A 22,642-nucleotide genomic window follows, 5' to 3' on the forward strand; every position below is an offset into this window, starting at 1 on the left:
AACATGAGAGAAAATGGGGGGGGGGGAGAAGCCTAAAAATTGGAAAGAAGAAGTAAACCTGCCTTTATTTATAGATGATAGAGTTATATATTAGAAAATCTTAAGGATTCTGTTAACAAAATACCCTAGATGTAATAAGTGCATTTAAAAATTAGTCATAATGAACAGAGAAATCATATTTATATCTATTATTAACATCAAATAAATGGAAAATGAAATATTGTGGAAAATTACATTGGCAACAAAACCATAACATAATTAAGAATTTATGAAAGACTTGTGATATATCTTGGAAAGCTTAAAGAAGGTATTTTTAAAAATCGAAAAATAGACTATGTTAATTAGAGGGAAAACAACATGTACATTCTCTCCAACTTGCTGTCCATTCTCTCCATTTTGATCTATAAAATTCCAGTAATTTTTGATGAAATTGACAACAGAAATGCAAAGGACCCAGAATAGCCAACACAATATTGATTAAAAAAATAAAAGTCATACTATCTGATTTCAAAGACCTCTCATAATTTGTAGTAATCAAGACAGCACAGTATTGTCATAATAATCCACACTCAATCACAAGAACAGGTAGAAAGTAAAGTAAAAAATTACACATATTTGTATAATCAACTTATTTTTTTACAAACTGGTACAAATTGTAATGAAGAAAAGAAAAATTCCACAAATTGTGCTAGAACAATTGGATGTCCATATGGCAAAAGTGTAAAAACCAACAGTCATACCTCGCAACATACCTAAAATTAATTTGAAATTGATTATAGACGTAGACATAAAATCTTTTAATGTAAGGCTTCTAGAAAGAAGCAGAAGAAAACCTTCATAACTTTGAGGCACACAAAAATTTCTTAGAAAAACAAAAAAAAAAACCCACTAATGCTCCAAAGAAAATTGACAAATTTTATTTCATCAAACTTCAAAACTTTTGCTCATAAAAGGCACTGGCACTGTTAAAAAAATGAGAAAGGTCACAGGGTAGGAGAATATATTATATGTGTTTTAGATATCTCTCTCCCTCTGTGTGTGTGTGTGTTATATGTGTTATATATGTTATTTGTATTATAATATAGTATATAGAAATACATAGAAAATATTACATATCATATACATTTTTATATATGTATATTTGAAAAAATACCTGTGCTCAGAATATATAAAGAATTCACACGAATCAATATTATGACATAAATCTAATAAAAATGAACAAGGAATTATATGAACAGTTCCCAAAAGATCTACAAATAAATAATAAGCACATGTAAATTTTCTTCACATGTGAATCATCAAGGAAATGTAAATTAAACTATCAAAAGGCACCACTTCATACTTACTAAAATAAGTAATTTAAAAAAAAAAAACATACATTCAAGAGTGTGGAGCTCTCATGTTGATAGGTATGTAAAATTCTATTACTGTTTTGGAAAAAGTTTTAACATTTTCTTGTAAAGCTAAGCAGAAATCTAAACTCAGACCTGTAAATTTCTTTCCATGATATTTCCCCAAATGAAATGTTAACATATGTCTACAAAATGACTTACAGGAAAATATTTATAATATTTATTCATAATAATCTAAAACTATATGCAAATTAAATGCCTATCAATGTGAAAAAAAGTGGTGAAATACTGACACATGTGAGGCACAAATAAAAGAAATAACTTTTAAAATGAGATATCATTGATTAACTTTCAGGTTCTTTTTAAACAATTATTGCATAATTGTGTTTTCTAGGAAATACGTATCTGGGTTTTCATTGTTCTGGGGCTATAACTTCCAGAAACTTTATCATTCAGGTCAATATTCCCCGGATGACCCCACTGTAAGAAGTGCTTTAACAGTCTTCTTAAAGTGTCATTCCCATTGATAAATACTAAAAATTATTCTGTGTACAGTCTGACTTAAACAGAAAGAAGAAACCTTCACTTTCCTCTTTCTGGACATCATATTTCTAAGAATGAAATATTATATTCCATTATTTTTAGTTTGGTAGCCTTATCAAACTGTGCACTTTAGTTGGTTATCTGCCTTTAAGTTTCCTAATCAACCTTCATGAATCTCTGCAGAGGAAAATATACTTTTTCTATTTTACAAAGGCTTGATTTTGAGAACCAAAGTATAAAATTATCCCACAATCTATGATTTGGGAAGTAATGTTAAGTATATTCAAGCCAATTTTCCTTCCCTACACTTGTATAATATTTCAGAGACTGGGATACAAAAGACAGCTGGAAAAGAAACAAGAGATTTAGAGCCTGGAAAGTGGTCTGAGAAGTAACCTTAAGCCCATGCCTGTCACTGGATCCATGTTGCTCCAATTAATTAACTCTAAGAAAAGTTTGAAGTTTTGGACATAGACAATTTTTATATCCTACTTTTCATATTAAACTTTTTGCATTGTCAGCCTTGTAGATGATCTTGGCATTGCCAAAGCATTGTATCAGTAGACTACTGATTTTCTGCATGAACTTTCACTGATGGAAAAGATAGGAATCAGCTTCAAGGAGTCAACATGGACAATACAAAACATAGGAATATAACATTCTCATTGCTTAAGAATGGATAGAGAAGGCCTAGAAGCTGAACAAGCTCTTAGATTCTTAAATAGTCTTACGGTCCTGATGAGAGGATACCAGAGAAAAACACAGCATGGACACTGTCAGAAAGACCAGCACAGAGGGTGATGATCCACAGGTCTCTGAGGGCAATGTACTTGTAGATTTCATACTAGGAGTTGGAGATGCCATACTAAAGTATGATGGCAAGCACTTCATCTTCCCCACAATGCTTTGCAATGCTGTGACAGCTACTGACATATAGATATACGCTTGAAAAGAGAAAAGAAAGGGGGTGGTGGAAATTCTCAGCTGGATATATTTAAGGAAAAAATACTGAGGTAACAAATTTTACTTGGGTTTAACTACGTACATAAAGATTTCTGTGTTGAGCAAGATAAGGTAAGCAAGGTAGAATTTAAATTTACTTTCAAATAGTAGCTTAGTTTTTTTAACATTGTATGTATTTCCTTTAGTACTAATGTGTAATCCCTTTGAAGATTTGGGACTCCCATGATCTCCGAGCTTCAGTTTCCTTTCCTGTAAAATGGGAATGACAAAACCTAATGCAAATTGGGCAGAATAATATATTAGACAGTTTAGGCAAGATTTCAACTTGGTAAAAAAATAACATCTAAATTTCAGTGATCTGATTTAACAAAAATGCATCTTTTCATTCACACCACCTATTTCATATTGGTTGGCAAGTGTATGATGGTGAATTAGTGTTATGTCATCTTTCAGGTTCACTGTATAAAATACATGTATAGATATTTATCATCCTTTATACTGTGCTCCAGCCTAACATGGCACATGTTATTTCTTTCCAGCCTATTGCCCAGAATTATTCAAATTGCTCATATATCTCTGACTAACTGCAAAGGAACTGGGACATGTAGGCTCTGTGCCTGGAAGGAGAATGAAACAAATACTGGAGCACAGTTAATTTCCACCATAAGGATTATGTGAAGTAATGCACGGGCAAAGGTGCAGTGCTGGGCCTGCCACAAATGCCCTCCTCAGAAAAGTACTACAGCTACTTATATTTTTAATTCAGGCTTTTGTAAATTGCATTAGCATTCTTCATTTCTTTTATGACATTTTAGGCTTTGAAAGGCAGCATGATGTAGGCAAACTCTAGATTCGAAGTTAGGTCTGGGTTCCAGTCGTGGGTTTGCAACAACTGTCTTGACTCTAGAAAAGTTATGTAATGTTTCTGTATTGTATTTTTCAATGAATTGGATTTTACTAAATGTTCTTCTACAAAGTTCTTTCCAGTTGAAGATGCTCTGAAGATTAACTTTGACTATGTATTTTTGTAGAGTAACTAGACCTCACCATTTAGTAACCCAAACTTTAGCAAGTGAATTTTCGTTTTTAATGTATTCTCTGAAGACAGCATCCCATTTAAAACACTTAAATCTTGGCAAAAAAAAAAAAAAAAAAGAAAAAGTTATAAAGAAAATATTAAAATATCGCTCAGTTAGTTATGAACACCAAAATCTGTGAGAGGACAAGTCCTTAAAGTGGTCATTGTTAGCTGGAAGGCATACGATGGACATTTATAATTCAAAAAAGATGTTGTGATTCAGAAGATTTAAAATGTTCTTTCAGGCAAACAAATAAGGTAGATTTATTCCTAAGCTTGCTTTGAACAACTTCCCCTCTAACTTAAACCCCAAATTCAGTGGATTGTCTATGTTTACCTTTAGGCAAGGAATGGATGGTATTCAGAGCACACTCCAGATAAAAGAGGCCAACATTTCTTTTATGAAGAATTTATGCTGGTGACCTTCAGCTCAGAAATCTCTTCAGGGCAACTTTTTCTGGGAGAAGCCATTGTCCAGTGAGAGGCAAGATAAAATCAGAATCTCTTCATTTGAGGAGATTTGGCCCTTGCTTATAGGTTTGGATAAATTATTTAATATATCAAAATTTCATAGACAAAATTGTATGGATCCCTGAATCACAGCTAGGAAATAAGAAATTATATTGGAATGAGATATTTAATATTAATTATGCTATTTTTTGTGTTTGATATTCAGCAAGTATTTAAAGTCTTTGTTTCTACATCAAGTAAAATGGCTTAATAAGGTTCCACTATTATTGAAGGTATTAGAATGCAGAAACTATAACTTACTGCACAATTTAAGAATTTATGTTTCTTCCTTGCATTCACTTAGGGTCTGGTACAAAATATGTAATCAATACCTGGTGTCCAACTGAACAGATATTTACAATATGATAGTTAATACTTTTGGAAGCCAACTGTGAATTTGAGGGTAACTGGAGAGTCAAGGCCTATTCTGAATTTAGATACCCTATATGGAAAACCTGCTTCACTATACAGGGACTATTCCTATTAAAACTAAAATAATTTTGTTTCGGCTCAATGATGTTTCCAATAAAGTTACTGAATGATGTTTGAAGTGATTAATTGTATTTTTAAATGTATAATTTTAGCTCAAATCCAGGCACATGTACCCTTCTACTGATTGTGTTAAAGTTAACACTTATTATACTAATGTTTCCATCATGACCCTGAAGTGGTATGTAAATGTTGCCTATATTCTGCTTAGTCAGGGCCTTAAACTATATTTAAGTTATTTAGTAGTTTATATTGGAATGGAGGAAAAAAAGATGGAAAATAAAATAAAAAGTGTCAGAGAATGTGAAGAAAATAAGTTCAAGCCAGGAAAATAATTTTGCCTGATTTTTCCCTCCTGCTTCCCTAGTGACTTGATTAATGTCAGGTACATGGAAGTGGTTCGATGAATTTTAATGATTAAATAAACAAAGGATGAGGAAAGTAATTGGTTAAGAAAGTGTAGAAAAGTATGGAATGTGAGGAGGAAACTAAATAAATTTAAAAATGAAGAGAATATGTAGAAAGTACAAAATTAAGTGAGGCAACCAGTGGAGTGCTTGGAGAAATGTCAAGAGGTAAGAAATTCAGACATTTTCTCTGAAGCCTGGATGGACAAAAAGGAGATTAAATGAAACCAAAGCAGGGCTCATTTTGGTTTCATTGTAATCACCGTAATATCTAAAGCCTTCTAAGAATAGATGGACTACCTCAGACAGGGGAAAGTTTTCAGTTACCAGAAGTATGTGACAATATTAGGTGTGTGTTGTAAAAGGAATTCAAGGGCTAGATCAGTGCCCATGAATCAGGTTAATTGGAGAGGCAGAGACTCCTCTGAATTTAGGTCCCCTATATAGAAAATGAACAAAAATGGTACTAACATTTTTATATTATGAAATTCAATTATTCTGAGAGAATGGAACATAGAAGGCTTATAGTGTGTTATGAAAGAATCAGAGAAAAATGACGGATAGACTCAGTTATAATTTCCTTTTTCACTTATTTATCAAGAAGGAGCTAGAGGAGATAAGAGAGAGCAAGGGTAAAAGACAGGTATCTTCTAACTTATCCACAATGGAATTTGCCCTCTTCTGACTTGTTTGAGCCAAATTGAGGTATTTAATTGCTCAAATATTGTATCACTCCCCCTATTATTTTGTAAACTATGTGAATTATTTGAAAATCATATATTTTATATCTGGAATAACTTTAAATAAGAACATTCATTTGTAATAAGGGGATAAATATGTTGGTTATTTAATTCAAGAATCTAAATATTCAGCCTAAAGGCATTCTTATGTAGTTTTATCACTTTCAAAGATGAAAAAATGAAATAGTAATCAAACTTTCACCATCCTCTTTTATTACAGTTTAAAAAATATAGCCACACTTTTTCTGCCCTTGCCTAGAGGAAGTGTATTAATAACAGCAACCTGCTTCAGTTATAAATCAAGAGGCAAATATCATACTGCACTGCAATGCTCAATACAATTTTAGATTTAAGGAAGAAACATAGATTAGAATTTATATATTAATTAGCATCCAAAGCAAAGCTACCAAGACAATAGCTTTTTGCTAGAAAGTAATATTGAACAGCAATAAAAAATAAATAACATACCCACATAAGATATCTGTTTTCAAAATAAAATATACATGACAGTATGTGAAGAGACTGTAGCATAAAATATTACAAATTAAGATTGTCTAAAATTAGGAGAGTGTTGTAGACCTTGGTATTAATTTAACAGAGCAAAATAAATAAAATAAAATAAAACAATTCAAATTTCCATTCTCAATATATATCATCATGTGAAAAAATATATATCTATAAATATAAATATATATGTATATATGTGTATATATATACACACACACACACACATATATACATAATTTACAGTGGTGTTACCTAAATATATCTAAATATATACTATGTACCTGTTAAATTTTTCCTTTACTTTAAATGAGCAAAATCTCTTTGCTTATGCATAGTCCATGCCCCACTGAAGAAGCCCAGTATCTCTATATTTCTATCAGGGAGAAAAAAATAAAGGAAAAATTTAACAGGTACATAGTATATATATTTAGGTAACATCACCATCAATTTTATGCTGAATCTGCATGGTGCAATCATCTGGTCTTCTCTATAATACAGTCATAAAAGTTTCTTCCTTCTTTCTTTATAATCTCTGCTTTTCAGGCTTTGTGTTTTAGCCTGGGCCATATAAGAGAGTAAAACACACACATGGGTTGTGCTTTTAGAAATCTGGTGTACTTCATTTACATTATATCTATTGGTTTCTCTGTATTTATTCAAAGACCACAAAAACTAAAAGCCACAGTCTGGAAGTAGGCAAGGAGAGAGACCAGCAGTACTGACCATGTACTGACCATGAAAGAGATCTTAAAGTTGGAGCAGTGTCCGCAAGAGCCCTGATTGCAGTAGATTCTGGAAATGGAAGGTTTTTATATTTTCTGCCCAGTAAATTTTTCATACAATCAGGTCATTGAGTAGGGGAGGATCTAGAAATCCAGCAGTTTGACCTATAGGTTAGATGAATGCCTGCTAAACAAAAAGAAACAGATAAAGTTCCCTGAAGAATAACTTTTCATTAGGTTTTTCAAGGGATTTTATTCAATACCCAAGTAAAAAGACAGCAGAACCATAACCATTCTGCACACTCTTCCTTTTAATTTGAGGATTAGTACAGAAAAAACAAAAAATATTGAACCTAAGGGCATAAATATTTCAGCAGAAGAGAAAAAGACCCTAGCTCAGACAACCATAGAGAAGAAGCCTAACAGCAACTGCGTTAACCAAGGTGCATATTCTAGTAACAATATATGTTTCATCCATTTGATGTGAGTACTGTCATAAATATTGATGATTTTCTTTCTAGAAACTAATAAAAAATAATAAAAAAGTATTTTAACATGTACTTATGTGGATTAATGTTTGATTCTCACTAATAATTACACTACTCTTTATCTCATTTTAAATCAGATATTTCACATATATTACCACCTAATGAGGTATTCTTTCTTTTCTCTATCTTTTTCTGTCTGTCTCTATCTCTTCTCTTTTCATGCATAGTACATTGGTTGGTCTTAACAAACGTTTGATTATTTTATTGATCCTTTATTTGAATTCATTAGTCTATTTTTTCTTTATCACTTATCTCTGAATATCTTTGGTTATTTTGCTGCTTTTTCTCAGACAATTAAGTATTACCAAAATTAAACATTTACTTTAATTTTTAATGATTTCTTCTTTAATATTAGAGGCATCTAGAGCACTAACTTTTCTCTCAGTGCATATACACTGTGTTTTGATAATCAATGATCATGTGTTCATTAAGTATAATGTATAGTCTTTTGACCCTAGAGTTGTTTAGGACTTGTTTCTTTCTTTCTTTTTTTTTTTTTTTTTTTTTATTAGTTTCAGGTGCACAAGACAAAGCAAAACTTAGACGTTTATTCTTTTTTTTTTTAATTAAAGTTTGTTGGGGTGACAATTGTTAGTAAAGTTATATGGATTTCAGGTGTACAATTCTGTAATACATTATCTATATTTCACGGTGTGTGTTCATCACCCAGAGTCAGATCTCTTTCAATCACCATATATTAGACCCCGTTTACCCTCTTCTAGAGCCCCCCTGCACCCTTACCCTCTGGTAACCCCTAAACTATTGTCTATGTCTATGAATTTTTGTTCCTTCATTTGTTTGTCTTGACCTTTTTTTGTTTTCAGTTTTATATACCACATAACAGTGAAATCATATGGTTCTCTCTACTTTTTCTGTCTGACTTATTTTGCTTAGCATTATAATCTCAAGATCCATCCATGTTGTCACAAATAGTACTATTTCATCTTTTCTTACAGCCTAATAGTATTCCATTGTGTATATATACCACAACTTCTTTATCCATTCATCTATCAAAGGACATTTTGATGGTTTCCATGTCTTGGCCAGTGTAAATAAAGCTGCATTGAACATTGGATTACACATGTCTTTACGGATAAATGTTTTCAGATTTTTTGGGTAGATACCCAGGAGAGGGATTGCTGGGTTATGTGGTAATTCTAGTCTTAAGTTTTTGAGGAACCTCCACACTGCCTTCCTTAGTGACTGCACCAATCTGCATTCCCACCAACAGTGTATAAGGGTTCCTTTTTCTCCACAGCCTCTCCAACACTTGTTACTATTTGTCTTGTTGATGATAGCCATTCTAATTGGGGTGAGGTGATATCTCATTGTGGCTTTTATCTGCATGTCTCTGATGATATGGTAATGTTGAGCATTTATTCATATGTCTATTTGCTATTTGTATGTCCTCTTTGGAGAAATGTCTCTTCAGGTTCTCTGCCCATTTTTCAATTTGGTTGTTGTTGGTTTTTATTTTGTTGTTGTTGTTGTTGAGTTGTATGAGTTCCTTGTACATTTTGGACATTAACCCCTTATTGGAGGTGCTGTTTGCAAAAATCTTCTCCCATTCAGTTGGTTGCCTCTTTATTTTGTTGGTGGTTTCTTTTGCTGTGCGGAAGCTTTTAAGTTTGATATAGTCCCATTCATTTATTTTAGCTTTTACTTCCCTTGCCTTTGGAGTCAAATGTATAAAATGCTCTTTGAACCCAAGGTCCATAAGTTTAGTACCTATGTTTCCTTCTATGCAGTTTATTGTGTCAGGTCTTCAGCTTAAGTCTTTGATCCATTTTGAATTAATTTTGGTACATGGTGACAGATAGCAGTCCACTTTCATTCTTCTGCACGTGGCTATCCAATTCTCCCAGCACCATTTATTGAAGAGGCTGTCTTTTTTTCATTGTATGTTTTTGGCTTCTTTGTCAAAAATTATCTGTCCTTATTTATGTGGGTTTATTTCTGCATTCTCAAATTCTATTCCATTGGTCTGTGTGTCTGTTTTTCTGCCAATACCATGCTGCTTTGATTATTGTTGCCCTGTAGTACAAGCTAAAGTCAGGAAGTGTGATACCTCCATTATTGTTCTTTTTTCTTAGGTTGCTTTGGCTATCCGGGATCTTTTGTGGTTCCAAACAAATCTGATGATTTTTTGGTCTATTTCTTTAAAAAATGCCATAGGGAATGTGATGGGGATTGCATTAAATCTGTATATTGCTTTGGGTAATATGGACATTTGAACAATGTTGATTCTTCCAATCCATGAGCACAGAATGTCTTTCCATTTCTTTGTGTCTTCTTCAATTTCTTTTAAAAATGTCATATAGTTTTCAGTATATTGGTCTTTCACATCCTTGGTTAAGTTTAACAACTTTTCTTTTTTCAAATGAGTTATTGTTCTTTAATTTCTTTCCTTTTATTATTATTAATTTGTTAAAATTTTCCTGATGTTGTTTGCAATGCTTATCACAATTTTATAAACCTTTCATGATTTTAAAAAATAATTTGTTTATAGTGTGTCATAAATTCAAAAAATCAGTTTTCATAGTTGAAATGTATGTATTATTGCAAAGCTTACAGAATTATGGCCATACCGCCTGTTGTTCATACAATACTAGCATGTTAGCACTTGATATGATTTATAATAGTTAGCACTTGATATAATTTATAATCTTATTAATCAAGATTAATAGCTTTGCAAGCTTTTTTTTTTTTTTTTTTTTTTTTTTTGAATATAGTAATGAATAAAACAGTATTTACAAACTAATTTGGATAGTTGGCCCATTATTCGTACCTGGGCCTTCCACCCTAAGATTTTCTCTCTGTATACTAAATAATTGAGGGAATTTTTTCTGACATTATAAATCACATGCATAATTTTGAAATTAAAATTGATTGTTTGACAGGACACATCATTTGCAAAAGTCTTAAATAAACAGTCAGTGACCTTCACTCTCCCATGGACTCTAACCATTCTTCTAATTCACTCTTCTATACAATCCTCATCTAACATAATGCCCCCAAAGATGTTAAGGATATCTGGTTCTAAGAGTCTCAGACTGTGGCACTTGATCTGGGATGTCTTTTGGAAGTCTTCTGGAAAGCATTTCATGAACAGGCATTTTTCTTCTGACCCATTGCCTGAGAATGGTATAAATTGTTTCACCTATCCTATGATAATGTGAGTGCTTCTTCTATGGTATGTACTTGTCTAGGCACTGAGGACATAAGTGGGAGTAACTACAGAACTGCCATCATGTCACAAATAATCTACTGTAGTTTACAAAATACAGCTAGCTATTCCAGAAAATACAAACCTCAGCCCATCACAATTGGCTAAAGCAGAGCTGTACATGGTGTGAGAGTCTAGAGAAAAGTGGTCTTACCTACCCTGTTTCCCTGAAAATAAGACCTAGCCAGACAATCAGTTCTAATGCGTCTTTTGGAGCCAAAATTAATATAAAACCTGGTCTTATTTTACTACAGCATAAAACTGGGTCTTATCTAACATAATATAATATAAAGCCGGGTCTTATATTAATTTTTGCTCCAAAAGGCACATTAGAGCTGATTGTCCGGCTAGGTCTTATTTTCGGGGAAACACGGTAGTCAGGGAAAAAACTTGGAATGCATTACAAGAGAAAGAGATGGTTTAGTTAAGTTCTAAAAAATGAAGAGCACGACCATGAGGGGGAAGTTCCTTTTAGATAGATAAGATTCCACAAGCAACACACTACACTGTAAGAGAAAGAAGCCACTGAAATTAGAAGGACAATCTTGGAAGTTAACATGGAGAAAGTGATAGGGAAAACATCGGCACATTGGAAAATTAGACAAGAGCTATACCATAAATAAATAAATATTTCTTCTTTAGGTTTTAATGACTACAAGTGTTAACTACATCACACTTCCATTAAGAAGAAAATAAATTAAAATATTAAGACAAACATATTGAGGTAAGAGGATTTTTTTTTTTTAAGTGTTTCCCAGATAACCTCTGTATGTGACTGTGATGAAGGGGCTTATAGTAGATCAAAAGCCATGCTAAGAGTAATAAGATTTGGTTGAGTTTTTTAAAAAAATAAAGACAGAAATACACATGTTTGAAGGTATCCTAAATCTCTCCCTGAAGCTGGATTGAAATAGAAGGAAACTCCTGAGGCAGGCCCAACTTTGAACATACTACCTTTCACAGAGCACTTGATAATATGTGATTTGGCATAAGAGGCAGAGAAGAGAGAAAAATGGGTGGATGGGAAAAAGAAGACAAGTCAGTAGAAGAAACTTCCTATACTTGAAACACACAAAAAAATGGTTCTTGGGGACTGCCAAAATAGCCGGTATTTGTGGGGTGAGATGTGAACCCAACACCTACCAATGATTTTTCCCATTAAATATTTGCTGATTAACCTGCATAGGACACGAGGATAAGAAGTCATGCTAAATGCACCCGAAAAGCAGAGCAGGCTTATTGGTAGTCCAACAATCTTGGGAGGTAAAGAATGTATTTCTAGGACCACCACAGCAGAAGCAAAGCTTCTGGAAACACATCACTCTCTGATAGGATCTCTGGTAGCTTCTACCCTAGGGAGGTCCATGAGTCAAAAATGGAGTGAACCTTACAAAGGTATAAACCAGTCTGGAGTCAGCTCAGTATCAGATTGCTTTGAGGTGATATGTCACCCCTTGGCCTGTGAAAGATAAAATAAAAACTCTATTTTCATGCAAAAATATCTAACATACAATAAGAAATTTATAATACACACACACACACAAAACAGAACCCAGAGGAAAAACTTACATGCAACACACTCAATAGAAGAAAAACTATATGTAATTCAGATTTTGCAATGATCAGACTTAGCTTTTACAGCACTTTAATTAATATGTACAGAGTGATTCTACATTTATGTACCTTATGACATGATCACCTTGGTAAGTCTAATAACCATCTGTCATAATACTATTATTATATATTATTATAATATTATTGACTATATTCTCTGTGCCATACATTATGTCCCTGTGACTTGCACATATTTATTTTATAACTGGGAGTTTGTACCTCTATTTCCCTTCACCCTTTCAACCTATCCCTTCATCCCCATTGTTTTTGATTCCACATATAAGAGAAATCATATGACATTTGTCTTTCTCTGTCAGGCTTATTTCACTTAGCATAATACCATCTAGGTCCATCCATATCATCACAAATGACAAGATTTCATTACGTTTTATTGTTAAATAATATTCTAGTGTGTGTGTGTGTGTGTGTGTGTGTGTGTGTCACATCTTCTTTAGCCATTCCTCTATTGATGGACACATAGGTTGCTTCCACATCTTGGTTATTGTAAATAATGCTACAGTGAACACAGGGGTGCAGATATCTTTTTGAAGTAGTGTTTTTATTTTCTTTTTATAAATGTCCAGAGATGGAGTTTCTGCGTCATGTGGTAGTTCTATTTTTAATTTGATGAACAAGATATAGAATTGAACCAGAGACTTGAGTCAATAAAAATATAATCAAATAAAAATTCTGGAACTGAAAGTTATAATAATCAAAATTGTGCACAAAATAGTTGGGCTTAAGAGCAGATTGAGCAGAGCTAGTGAGAATATTAGAGATGATAGGTTAGTTTAAAATAGCCAAACTGAAGCAAGGAGAACCAGAAACTTTGAAATTAAGAAAAGGGAATAAGAATGATGTAGAATGTGGTGGAAAATGGAGGTTCCTCAAAATATTCTAACATAAGTATAATGGATTCACTATGAATGTGTGTGTGTGTGTGTGTGTGTGTGTGTGTGTGTGTGTGTGTTTGAGAAGAAACAGTAAGTTGAGGATATAACAGCTGGCAAAGTTGCAAAGATGGAAGATTTCAAGCTACAAATAAATATGAAACACAAGATTAACAAGACAGAAAGCTGACCTCACAAGAAAAATTACAGAGCTCAGGGGAAAAAAAGAATATGACATCTTTAAGTTCTGACAGAAAATAAATGCCAACTAGACTTCTACATACAGTTAAAATATTTATTGAAAATCAAAATAGAATACAGACATTCCCAGACCGATTATAGTAGGTGACTATAGAACTTCTTGGGATCGATCCAAAATGGTGGTGTAGAGAAATGGTGTGCTTGCCTCCTCCAGTGGCCGCATTAAAATTACAACTAAGTTAGAGAACAATCAACCTGTAAAACCATCTGAAATGTAGATGAACAGAAGTTCTGTTACTAAGGATATAAAGAAGAAATCATGTGGGGACTGGTAGGAGGAGCAGAGACTCAGAACGGACTGAACCCACATCTGCGTGTGGTGATTGAGAATTAGGAGGGATATCTCAGCTGCAGAGGTATCCCCCATAGGAGCAAGGGACCCCAACCCCACATCAGACTCCCCACCGGAGTACCAGTGCTAAAGGAGGCCCTGGAAGATCTGGCTGTGAAAAAGAGTCAGATTCAGAACATCCTGGTGAGACAGAAAGCTGTGGGAAACCCAGCCGTCCTTTCAAAGGGCCTGTGCACTGACTCACTGTGGGCACTTTGTTGTACACCTGAAACTAACATAATATTGTATGTCTATGATACTGTAAAAAAAAAAGGAAAAAACTCATAAAATATAACACTTTAAAGATATAATATTCATTATGCATCATTGAATGCAGTTTTTATTTTTTATTTTTGTTTTTTAAGATTTCAAATTTAAAAAAAAACTACTTGAAAATTGAAAAATATAATAAAATTCCTACACATTTTCAAAAAGAAATAACGAAATTTAAAAAACAAACGAACATTGTACAGATGATCAAACCACACACACCAAATAACGAACAAAATTATTTAACAGACACATCCAAAAGAAGCATTTAAATCAACATTGAAAACGTGTTGAACATCATTAGTGGGTAAATAGAAATTATAAACACAATCATGTACCACTGCATCAGTCACTAGAACTGCTAAAATTTAAGAGATGTTTATTGCAAGTATCATTAAGAATGTCATGGAAGCGATGAGGCAATTTCTTCTAAAACTATCCATGCACATTCTAAAACCTAGTGATATCAATCCTAGATTATAATCAATAAAATTCCATGCATGTGTGCATTAAAATTATGTATAAAATGTTTATAGCACTACTATTTTTTTTAACTCAACCTTATTTATTGAGCACTTAGTGTATGCTACACATTATGCAAACATGAAAAAAACGTGAGCTTCTTTAACACATTTAAAATGTTAAGAGGAATATGGTAAATGGAATATCTAAATACTTTAGATATGACTATGATGACAGAAATTACTGTTATAACTTCAAATGCTGTCTAACTCTTTGATATTATAAATACAGAGCATAGCTCTGCTATTCTTAATAACCAAAACCTAAAAGAGCATGACTGCCCAGCAAGAGTAGAATAGGTAAATGATGCATGCAACACCCTACAAATAGCGTGTTGTGGAAAACAAACCAGATACAAAATAATGCATATTGTGTCATTCCACTAGTGTGAAATACACAAATGGACAAAACTAACATAACGTGTTAGATGTCAGAATGAGGATAACTTTGTAGGAGATGGTGATTGAAATAAAGGCAAATGGATAGCTTCGGTTATTTTATTCTATTGAGCTATTAATAATAATTATGCAGGTCTGTTGGTCAAACAGTACATCTGAGACTAGGAAACTTTTTGTATATATGTCACCTGTCCAAAAAATGATTACCGAAAATCTCAGAATTATTTCCATGTAATTCTATCAATATTATTTTTCGGAGTAGCAATATTTTTTTTCCCTCCAAATTAAATGTTTCAACATACATATTTGAATAGCGTATAGTAAAAAATTTAAAAGCTTTTGGGCAGCAAGGATTCTAATATTATTATTTTACTCAATAAAGATATCTGTGTATTTCATCTGTAAGTTATATTTTACCACTCTGATTTCTTTTGAAGAACCCGGGTTATTTTTAAATTTTTATTTTTATAACAGAAGCACCAAAAAATGAATTACCTCAACAATGAGTTCAATATAAAATGCATCCTGAAAAAATAAGCAGTTTCTTTGTTACAAATCTCTCAACTTGCTCTGGCAAGTTGAGAAAAATATCACCTTAAATATTGAAATAAAGTGAAAACAATAAATATTCAAATTGGATAGTGAGGACACTCCTACCTTATGATGTATTTGGCCATAATTTGATACTTTTGTTTTTCTCCCTCAGGCTTTAAAATGATTAAAGCCTTCAGTTGAAAAAAAGAACATATATGTATATATTGAATCATAAAATAATAAAGTTTGCAGCCAAGTTTGAAAACCCATCTTGGAAATTGAAGAAAGTACTTTGGTGCTTAATCTGTATGATAGTATGGCACAATCTGCTGTGCTTCTAAATTAATTTGATATTGCAGACTTAATCTATTTAAATAGTGGCCCCAAATTCATGCTGTAATACTAAAATAGCCATATTGTATATCACTGGAATGGTTGAGGCTAACTTCTTTCGACATGGATGGTGTGAGAAAGAACCGTGCTCCCTAGAATACATATGAAGGGAATCCCTAAGGAGAATATAAAGAGTGAACACAAAAGTCTCATGTACCTGCTATATGTGGTCAGTTTCATTCTCTAGCATATAAATCTCAGCTAAGCTTACTGAACTTCGAATTTTGTGAAAACAGCTATATGATAAAAGAGTTAGAAAATGCAAAACATGGTAAAGCAAGTTTGTTTTTACTTTGTTTTGCTCCATTTTCAGACTTGATTCTTGGTGCTGTAATTTTATTAGAACTTCAGGGCTTTTCCATACTGCTCATGCTGTTTCTTCTTCCTGTGCTGGTAATCACTCCTTTTCCTTATTTTTTATTTCCTTATTTCGTTATTTTTTATTCCTTATATTTTATTTTCATTTTTTCATATTCTCTCTTTTTCTTTTTTCTTTCCTTCCTCCTTCTTTTCCTTCATTTCCCTTTTTTATCTTGCTCTTTTTCTTCTTCTTATAAAGAAATATTTTTATTAAATGCTAAGCATTCTTAATGAAACAAAGAAAATGTTTTAACCCCTTCCAATGCAAAATTTACCAATTAGTGGATGGAAGAGACACACGAGCAGCACAAAAGTAATGTACGTTAATGTCATATGATTTAATGCAAAGGGTGGAAAACTATCTGCAAAACTATGAAAAACGTGTGGTATTGACATGTAGTAGGTGCAATGCTAGTATGGTAAATGCATTCTATAGCTTGGTTTCAAGGAACTAGACTCAAAATTCTCATTTTGTCACACATCAAGAGAAGGACCATCTTATAAATTGATTTCAACCATGCTCTTGGGACTGAGTGGCTGTCAGGATGCTGTTTATCCTTTTACTTATTTTATAAAAAATAAACAATTGCCAAGAGGACAGCCTCCTCATTAGACAAATCAATCCAGCATTTGCCTGTAGTTATGTCTCACAAGAAAACCAAATTTTAATGAGAAATTATATGGTGAGGGTGGCATCAGAGCAATGGGATTTAAAGATTGCTCACCACAGAAATCATTAGCCAGAACAGCGTCTTCTGTGGCTAGGGACTGGGCACCTCTGGTAATATCTCCATTTTTGTGTTCTCCTAATCTATGCTCTAGAATAACATTTCTTAATATTTGGGTACATGGATGCCTTTTTGGAATGATAGAAGCTATGGAAACTCTCCCTAGAAAATACAGTTAAGGTCTGACAGTTAAGTTCGCAAATTCATCCTAGAAAAGTGCTACATCCCTCATTGCTGAATATCACTATGGTCACTTTCAAAGTACTCCCCTTGGGAAGCTATGCACCAATGCCAGTGCTTAGTTCACCATTCAAAGCCATTTTGGAACTCTTTTTCTGGAATGGCCATCAGAGCTGTCGTCATATTACCCTTGATGTCCTGAATGTCATCATCAAAATGTCTTCCTTTCAATATTTCCTTTATTTTTGGGAAAAGAAAGAAGTCATTGGGGGCCAGATCAGGTGAATAGGGAGGGTGTTCCAATATAGTTATTTGTTTCCTGGCTAAAAACCCCCTCACAGACAGTGCTGTGTGAGCTGGTGCATTGTCATGATGAAAGAGCCATTAATTTTTGGTGAAAAGTTCAGGTCGTCTAATTTTTACACGCAGCCTTTTCAGCACTTCCAAATAGTAAACTTGGTTAACTGTTTGTCTAGTTCGTACAAATTCATAATGAATAATACCTCTGATATCAAAAAAGGTTAGCAACATCATTACAACAAGTTCACAAACTTAATTGTCAGACCTTGTACACAATAAGGACGTAGTTTGACTACAAATATATGGATCATATGAATCCTTTATGATGAAAATATATGTGGTCATATGTTATTATAAGTATTGCAAAAGTAAGATTCTGTTGCTTTCTTTTTTATTAAGAGGACCACCAAAATGTAATAGCTTCAAACCCACAAAATCAGAGTCAGTATCTATTGATAGATCATTGTGATTCAGTAGAGAAGGTGGACTAGAGTAGTGAGAGGCAAGTGATGGGGGAATTCAGTTCAGAATTTGTTAAAATGATCCAGTTAAATGGTATAACTTTTGTTAAGGCACCGTAAGAGGGTAAACATAATAAATTTGACAGGTGTGTTCAAGGATTATTTGGCAGTATTGGATAACTGTTTAGAGTATGGAGCTCATCTCTTTGAAATGCAAACAGGTTTATTAGCAAAATAAATACATAAATAAATAAAGGTCCTTAAAATCATTCTCTTTATAACAGGACACTGAGTGTTTATTTTGTTACTCTGTATTTGTGAATCTTTAAGGAAGTGTTGGCTTATTTCTTTACCTTTAAGAGAGGTATTTCTCAAAAGAACACTTTTTTTCAGACATACTTGCAAGACTTTTATTCAGACAATCTATGACTTTCAGAAAATATGTCCCTTTCAAGTATATTCACATATATCAATGATGAGAAATACCCTATGCCATGTTACCTGTCATTGTTTCTGTGTAGTGGAATTATAGATGATTTATTTTGTGATTTCTGATTTGCATTGCCTCAGATACCCAGGTTTATAAAATGTGTACATTAACAGGTTATAGTTAAACTTTTTGTATGTTTGTTTTAATTAAAAAAATACACTTAAGGCAAAATGCTGGATCCCTAAAGGTAGATTTTAAGGTGCGCAGGGTCCTCTTTGGGATGCAATGACATTGCCACGATACTTCGATTGATTTGCTGAATTCACTTCCAAGAGCATGTGGAATTTTCAGGCTGACCCCTGAATGGCAAACATACTTAAACTAGGGGCTTTGAAATTGACCTCATACTTTTTTTAAAAGATAAATTCAAAATCAATCTTAAGTCACCACTTGACTCTTTTTCTCTGTATTTATTGACATAATTGATCACCCCATCCCCCAGTTTTTGCAATGTTCTCTGATTTTGCAAGGTACCATTTTTCTCTTGTTCTCAACCTACCTATTCCACAATCCTTCTTTATTATTATTTTTTTATTGACTTCTTTACCTCTATCTGTTGATGAAAAGTTATTGTTTTCCAGGCTCTTGAATTTAGATTTTTCTTTTCTTGCATGGTCACAGCTTCCAGTTGAGGTCTTCCGTCAATACTAATTGAGGTAATGCCTCTCATGACTTAAGGCAGTGCTACCTTGGCATCCAATGAAACCAGGAGGCCTCAAACGGCCTAACTTCACGTTCCTTTCTCTACTGTCTCACAACAGAAATGGTCCCCTAGCTAAACAACTTTCCAAATCCGTCCTTCTTTATATCAGAATAGTAGGGTCAGTTATCGGCCAGCTCATGGAATTATTCAAACAAACCAATCACATCCTCCCATGGTATGCTAGAGGGCACCACACCCACTTATACTACAAAGCCTGCTTTCCAAAGTCCCTGAGTGTTCACTCTCTTCCCAAGTGCAACACTCATGTGACCATGCATGGCACGCTGTGTTCTCTATCTCTGGGCTGTGAATATATGTAACTAATAAACTGTCATGATTTCATCTGTCCATTGTTGGGTGTGTGATTGGACATTCCCATAAACCTGGAGTGGAACTTCCTCCCTCACCAATATGGTGAGTAGGAAGTGATAAAAACAAACAAACAGTTCTATAAGCCTTTTCCTGCTGAAATCAAAAATCAGTTTTCCCAATGTTATGGTTTGATGGAATCAATAAGAAGAGTAGGTTCTGATTTTGACTGTATAGCTAATGTATTTTATGCTCTTATACTCATTTCCCATCTCTTCCTTTCTCTTTCCCTAGCTGACCATCTGTTCAATTACCACCGTAATAATAAAGAAAAATTAACATGCTTATGGAATTTTATAATTTGTAAAGTGCTGGCACATACATAATTTCACATATTTTTTACAAGAACTCTTTAAAGTAGCTTTTGTCATCCTCATTTTTTTTTGTCACCCATAAGTGATGATTCCAAGATTTAAGCATTTGTTTTTTGGACTCCTGCTTGAGTAATCTTGTCAACCCTACCCCAGCTCACACTGTTAGGAAAGTTTGCCAAGGAACAGGCTGCAGTTACATCTTGTCTTCTTTAAAATTTTATGTGAATTGGACTAGTTACACTGTGTCTCTTAGCTCTAATGTGTTGCCTTATTTTTACTGTGTTTGCAAAATAAAATTTGGCCTTCCAGATACTAATCAGAATAAATGAGTTTGATTGGAGATATGGTTAAAACTCTTTTGAATGGCAAAATAGCCATTATGGTAGTCCTGCCAAAGAAGAGGAAAATAATTCATAAATAAGTGAGCTAAGTTAATGAAACATAAGGACAAATCAGGAGCATGGTTTCACACTTCTAGGAAGAAGCTTCTTGTCTTAGATCAACTTTAAAGGTTGATGAGGTGAATACAAGTGTAATTGCAGCATGTACCATTTTCCAATACAGAGTCTGATCTGAGAGGTTGTAAGAGGCAAAGTATTTAGCCATCCATGTAGCATATCTGGCATCATATGAAGGGTGATTTGACAATGTTTGATACAAGGTTAAAACTATCAGAGGCAAGCTCCATTCATGGGGAAAGAACTCATTATGAATTAGGTAAAAAGTATACGAATCTCAAACAATGTGCTGGAGTATTAGGCTCCTATCCCAGGGAAAGAAATCCAAGCAAGAGAAAGTAAATAAGGTAATAGTAGGAGTCATATACACCACTTTTCTATCTGTGTTCAGGGCACAACCTACCTTTTAAGATCCAAGGATAAGAACTAGATAAGAATGCACCTGATAAGAACATTCACTGAAGGCTAGTGAGAAAGTCAATAAACAATCATCTTTTTTTTTTTTTTTTTTTAACAATATAAATTGCATTATTCTTGGTGTTGCCTGCATGAAGTGTATTGGCTCAGAGTGTTGGGGTTAAATAGCAAGGCTACAAGGTAATTTTATGATAGTCTCTCTCTCCCGGGAAACCCTTGGGCATTGAAATTATACTTTTTGTCTGACTGGGAACAAACTAATAATATATTCCCAGGTAGCAACTTAGTGGTTCTTGACTTGAGTGGAATTGCACGCACCAATAGTTGGTTATGATTATAAATATCAGGGTGGGATTTAAGTAGACTAGCATTTAAAAATATTTCATGAGCCTTATAATCTAGGATTCCAACAATGTTGAAGGATGTTCTGCCTTGCCTGCAATGTTCTACAGTCACCATGAAAAACGAACGAAGGATAACATTTTTCCACGGTCTTAATGTGATTTAACTGAGTCATTTTCCAGGGCATGTCTACAAATCTGGTGAGAATTATGGAACAAGAGGGTCATTCCCTTTGTTTCAGGGGGAAGAAAAGTTAATTTTATAATTTTAGCCACATTTATATCGCATAGAGGGACATATGTGAAAGGCAGATTCACTTCCTTTATATACACATACATACACATACAGATAAACATATATACATATATATTTAATATGTGCATGTATGTATATATGCATGTGATGTGTACATGTGTTTATATACAAATATGAATATTTACAGAGAGAGAGAGAGGAAGCAATAGCTCCCACAGAGCAGAGGGAGAAAGGAATGCAGTTTCCCAATGTAATGATTGATGAAGCTTAGTTATGATTAGTTTGCCTACTGTGGCAAAGTTGTCTTTCAGTCTGAACTTTGCTTGATAACATGAGAATTTTACGGAAACTTCCTACAGAATACTTTTGGTCAGTTTTCTTAGAAATGAATTGATTTTGCCCTTTTCTAACAAGCCTCTTCATTTTCTACCTGTCTACTTGTAGACAGATAATGTTTTTCTGACCATATTCTCCCCAAGTATATCAGATACAATCTAGTTATTCCAATCACCAATGGCTACAAAAAACTATCGCAGACTTTTACTACAGCTTTCAATGTTAGTTCCCATAATTTGACTGCGGGGAAAATGTATTACCTTTCCTATTTGAAATGTATTTCACTGGTATGCAATATACTTTCTCTTCCACAATATATTTTCTCTTCCACAAAGTGAAATAAAGGAATTTATATGAAATCAAATAAACTATTATATTCATGACAACAAAATAGACATGATTTCAGGTGAAATTTGCACACATAAAATTTGGCAGTAAATGTTTTTGAAAGAGTCACATCATTCATGTAGAAGGAAATGGAGAAAGATTTCTTGGGAAAAAAAAATATCATTTAATAGTTTTACCAGTTTTAACTCTGAAAACTGTTGCAACATGACTTCCTAATTTTCATTTTAATAGTAGAAACATTTATTCATTTAACAAATATGTATTAAATTATTTCTGTATGTCA

This window comes from Rhinolophus sinicus, linkage group LG05 (genome assembly GCF_036562045.2).
Source record: "Rhinolophus sinicus isolate RSC01 linkage group LG05, ASM3656204v1, whole genome shotgun sequence".
Lineage (NCBI taxonomy): Eukaryota > Metazoa > Chordata > Mammalia > Chiroptera > Rhinolophidae > Rhinolophus > Rhinolophus sinicus.